Below are 5,906 nucleotides of genomic sequence, written 5' to 3'. Positions count from 1 at the left end.
AAATATGGTTACAAAACCAGACAAGCATTTAAAGGGCTTATCCAGAATTTTAATACTGATGGCCAGGGGTGCACCTAGCCTTTCTGCTGCCTGAGGCGAAAATTGAAATGGCTCCCCCTCCTGCCCTACAGTTAAAAACATACAGGTGAATATAGAAAGATGAGCACTTCCACAAAGGAAGCGCTCATTTCTAATGCCCCCCCCCCCCCCTTTTCTCTAGGTCTCACTGCCACTCCATACAGGGATTACCTCACAAGACCCATTCCCCTAGAAATCATATACAGTGGTCCCTCAAGATACAATATTAATTGGTTCCAGGATGACCATTGTATGTTGAAACCATTGTAACTTGAGTAATTGGTTCCAAAGCCTGAAAATGTCATCCAAGATAAGCGAAAATGAAGATTTAGGAAAAATAAGCAGATAGCTAAGACGAATAAAGCAAGATATAACAGTCAGGAATACCTGCTAACTAGTAACTAATCCAGCTTTTTCACCAGAGAAGTGGCCTTGATTGGTTGGATCTGAGTCTGACATTGTATGTTGAGTGTAGTTTCAACTTACTATGGGTCAGAAAAGACCATTGTATGTTGAAAATATTGTATCCTGAGGCCATTGTATCTTGAGAGATCACTGTATTGGTCGTTGTCCACATTGCTCAGATTCTTACACTTGAGCATTACTCCAACATCACCATTGTAACATGATAATGTTATTCACGTTACCATCAGAGATTTTAATGTTATGGCTGATCAGTATTTAAACTACATTACAAGTTTAGCAACTTTGTTAATACAGTAACATTGCATTACTTATCATGTACTCATCATTATACTCAAGAGCTGCAATCACTGTTCTGCTGGTGTAACTCTCATGAGAGCACTCTTTGCACAGATATTAAAGGGGTATTCTCATCTTAGATCATTATGGCATAGCCACTGGATAAATTATAAATGTCCAATAGATAAGTTTCTCAACTCTGGGATCCACACATATCTCTTGAATGGGGTTGTCCTGACTCCTGAGTCTGTCACTGGCCACAACCACATCTAGGCTGACTTTAAATAGAAAGGTGGCCTGGATTATGAAAAACAGCCGGGCTTCCTGTACTAAGTGATTTCTGTAAGTGCTTTCAATGTTGTGGGAACTACGGAAACGGTGTAGCATAGCAAGCTCATTTGTTTCCAGGATCCTGGTAACCTCTTTATTTAATTGTAGCCTGGAAGGGGTCAGGAACACTCCTGTTCTAAATATTAGTGCAGGTCCCAGAGGTTAGATCTGAATCTATTAGACATTAGTGGCATAAATATCTAAAATAAGATTATTCCTTTATGAGAATAATGGGAGATATCAGCTCTGAAGCCTGCAGAATTATGTATGAAGCACAATATTAGATATTAGGATTTACCAAGAAGATTTCTCACTATCTTCAGGTTGGTTTCACACGGCCGCAAAAAGGTCAGATTTTGGACTTTTTATTGCAGCTGCGTAGCCCAGACCACTAGTGGTTTTACTGAGGTTCAGCAATCATTTTATCCCTGTGCCACTTTCAATAACTTACCTTCACAGCGTCGACAGTGGTCACAGTATAGTTGATTATTTGGCTTGTCTGTGTAGCCTGTGACAGGACATGGCTTACAAGGCCCACATTCCTGAGGCAGAAAATACCCTGTGGAATGCAGTGAAACTGTTACTGAATGATCACTAAAATATAATGGAAGAAACACCACGGCACATTGATATAGTAACTAGATTTAAAATACATAACAATACAATGGACCATTCTGTTGGGCTCCAGAAGGTTAAACAGACCTTTAGTCATGATAAAGCTCTCCCACTGCACAGAGATGTTTGTGACGTATTCCACTACTTATCAAACACAGAGATCTTTTGTTATCAATGTGTTTCCCTTTTGTTTGAAATGAAATATAAAATTCCGCTTGCAGAAATCCCCGATATAAGGTTTATTGGCTTTGGAAAACCCGGAACAGAGAAATATCAGAACAATTGTATCTAGCAAGAAGTAGATACGAAAGCACAAAATTATGGCAACCTGACCCAACGTAACCTGTGTTCATTCAGTAAATGCAGTAATATAAGGTTGGATGGTACTCCGATTAGATTACGTGGGTATTAGGAGATGGTTCCCAAACCGGATATATATAATTAGTTAGACTCCTGTACTCCACTTGGGTTTCAAATAATGCTTTTATTATTTTTGTGCGGTTCCAGTCAAGAGAAAACGTTTTCGGCATACAGCCTTCTTAAGTACAACCGGATCGAGCCGCATAGGAAGGGAAAATAAAGCATTTGAAATAGTGTCCACTCAATGGGTGGCAGGAAGCTGTGTAACAGGGGGGCTCTATGGCCCTGTGTGGCGTGCGTTCCGGTAGGCTTTGGCCTAAATGCCGATCCGGCATTTAGGCCAAAGCCTACCGGAACACGCGCCCCCCTGTTACGCAGCTTCCTGCCACCCTGTTACGCAGCTTCCTGCCACCCACTGAGGGGACACTATTTCGAATGCTTTATTTTCCCTTCCTATGCGGCTCGATCCGGTTGTACTGAAGAAGGCTGTATGCCGAAAACGTTTTCTCTTGACTGGAACCGCACAAAAATAATAAAAGCATTATTTGAAACCCAAGTGGAGTATAGGAGTCTAACTAATCATTCAGTAAATGCAGGAATATTATATCTCCAGTCTTAAAGGTGTTTTCCACATTAAGGTTCATAGGGGGTCATTTACTAACTGCAACTTTGCGCCGCAATCTGCAACTTTTCCCCGCTTACAACTAGTCTAAAAAAAGGATGTGTGGCATGGGCGGGGAAGGGGCGGACTGCCAGGCCCGTCTCATTTATCATTTTCGGCGACTGTTTTAGACTTAGACTGGTGGTGGATGCGCCGAAGTTATGTAGAGGCTCCCCCTGAAAAGTCAAGCTGGCCAGCATCCCTCAGCACACCCCTCCTGGCTTCACTGATATCTCTCTGGCTACTGGCTAGGATATGCCATAACTAGCCGTCCATGGTGGTATGTAGTGCATGCGCAGTGTGAAGTCACTTCACTGTGAATGTGCTGTATTCCTTCAGATCTGGCTTGTAATGACATATCCTGGCCTGTGAAATGTCAGTCAGGCCAGGATGAGAATACTTAGGGAACCTGCCAGCGTGACTCTTCAGGCAGAAGCACCGCCTCCATGACTCCTTGCTGGTAATTCACATATTTCAGGTGCTGTCTTCAAACTTTTGCTTTTTATATAACACAGCAATCAATAAAAGGTATAGAGACATTTTAGAAAACTCAATGGCGACAGTATCACTGTGGTGGTGTTTTCAGGGTGTAATCTTCCCTGATGGGTGCCTTTAAGCCTTAAAGGGGTTGTCTCACTTCAGCAAATGACATTTATCATGTAGAGAAAGTTAATACAAGGCACTTACTAATGTATTGTGATTGTCCATATTGTCTCCTTTGTTGGCTTGATTCATTTTTACATCACATTATACACTGCTCTTATCCAGGGGGTATGACCACCCTGTAACCTAGCAGCGGTGGTCGTGCTTGCACACTATAGAAAAAAAGCAGCAACATCACTGGTGGCCGGGGCAGTGGGGGCGCACATAGGCCAGCACTTTTCCTATAGTGTGCATGCACGGCCACTGCTACTGGACTGTAGGGTGGTCATAACCTCTGGATACAAGCAGTGTGTAATGTGATGGAAAAATGAATGAAGCCAGCAAAGGAGGCAATATGGACAATCAATCAGAGAGAATGAATTTTCATATATAATCACTCGCATAAATCATGGAATTTAGTGATCTGGATTGTTTAATACTTAACTTTTACTTCTGATTATAAAATAGATGGGATATATCCCTCAAAATAGAAATAAGCTGAATACACAAAACCGTTTTCAATGTCCCACAGTCGGGGGGGGGGGGGGGGGGATGCTTATTGAAATCGGTAACACTGTGTCCACACTGATGCAGATAGTGTCAGACACAGGAGGTAACAAGTGTTGGTATACACTGATACCCAATCAATAATACGTGACGGCAATACTCGATATATGCCGACACCGTCTGGGCATAAAAAAAGCTGAATTCACAATACCGTTTTTCAATTCCCCGGAGAAAGTAGGGGCTGTAAGAAAACGGTAACAGCTGTGTCCACACTTGTGCGAAAAAGTGGGACACTGAAGGTAACAAGAGCAAATGTGTGCTAGTACCTAGGCCACACACTAATTAAGGTGACCGCATTGGTATATGCCATCACCTTAGGTACTAATGGCAAACATATAATGCAAACAGGTATTTCACAACATAGACACTAATGCACAACGACACACAACATAACGACAGAAAACATAGAATGGTATGGGTGCAAAGGGAAGCCGTGCAACACGGTATACACAATTACACCCACAGCATAAGGTGCACAGCGGCACCACTTGAAAAACCAGGTGTCCTACCCTACAGATAGCGGATACTCCGGACACCTCCTGTTTCGATGTTTCTGGTGGTCAGGGTGGTCCACTTCGGCGGTTCGGGGGTCGGCAGACTGTGAAGGGATCACACGGAGATATTCCTTAATGTCTCTATTTGACCCTCGCAGCCCTACAATAACCCTTAGGTCTAGCCACGGGGTATCCCACTAGTTGGGCCCCCGTCCGGAACCTAACTCTGGAATTGTGGTCCCTGTATGGCTTTTACCTGGTGTGTGGGCATGACGCATGCAATGATCACGTAGTGTGAGGGCAGACGTCACCACTGGCCGCCGCCATACACGGCGACGGCTGACGTCATCATGACGCGCGTCGTGCGGATATGCCGACGCAATGCTTTAAAAGAGAAGGCGCGCTTATGTAAAGACCAGGTAACATTCATGCCCGCGGCTTCAACCTGCGTACCGCAATCAGGGAGGGGGTCCTTTCATCTGTTCCCCTTTCCTCTTCCCTGTTTGTTTTGCACCTATCTGTGCACTTCATTCCACCTGAAAGCCACTGCTCTCGGTGGCTTCTTTTTGCATTTGCTGCTGATCACATCACCTTCAGCGAAGGATTTATATCTCCTGGCCCATTCTATATATATTCCCCTGATGAGAGGAGGGTTTTTCCTTTGCCTCAGAAACGTGCATGTAGGGATCCTTTCAGGGCCATACAGGGACCACAATTCCAGGGTTAGGTTCCGGACGGGGGCCCAACTAGTGGGATACCCCATGGCTAGACCTAAGGGTTATTGTAGGGCTGCGAGGGTCAAATAGGGGCATTAAGGAATATCTCAGTGTGATCCCTTCACAGTGTGCCAACCCCCGAACCGCCGAAGTGGACCACCCTGACCACCAGAAACATCGAAACAGGAGGTGTCCGGAGTATCCGCTATCTGTAGGGTAGGACACCTGGTTTTTCAAGTGGTGCCGCTGTGCACCTTATGCTGTGGGTGTAATTGTGTATACCGTGTTGCACGGCTTCCCTTTGCACCCATACCATTCTATGTTTTCTGTCGTTATGTTGTGTGTCGTTGTGCATTAGTGTCTATGTTGTGAAATACCTGTTTGCATTATATGTTTGCCATTAGTACCTAAGGTGATGGCATATACCAATGCGGTCACTTTAATTAGTGTGTGGCCTAGGTACTAGCACACATTTGCTCTTGTTACCTTCAGTGTCCCACTTTTTCGCACAAGTGTGGACACAGCTGTTACCGTTTTCTTACAGCCCCTACTTTCTCCGGGGTATTGTAAAACGGTATTGTGTATTCAGCTTTTTTTCTGCCCACACGGTGTCGGCATATATCGAGTATTGCCGTCACGTATTATTGATTGGGTATCAGTGTATACCAACACTTGTTACCTCCTGTGTCTGACACTATCTGCATCAGTGTGGACACAGTGTTACCGATTTCAATAAGCATC

The sequence above is a fragment of the Bufo bufo genome, chromosome 1 (assembly GCF_905171765.1).
Source record: "Bufo bufo chromosome 1, aBufBuf1.1, whole genome shotgun sequence".
Lineage (NCBI taxonomy): Eukaryota > Metazoa > Chordata > Amphibia > Anura > Bufonidae > Bufo > Bufo bufo.
The sequence above is the reverse complement of the archived record's forward strand: the minus strand, read 5'-3'. Positions refer to the sequence as shown.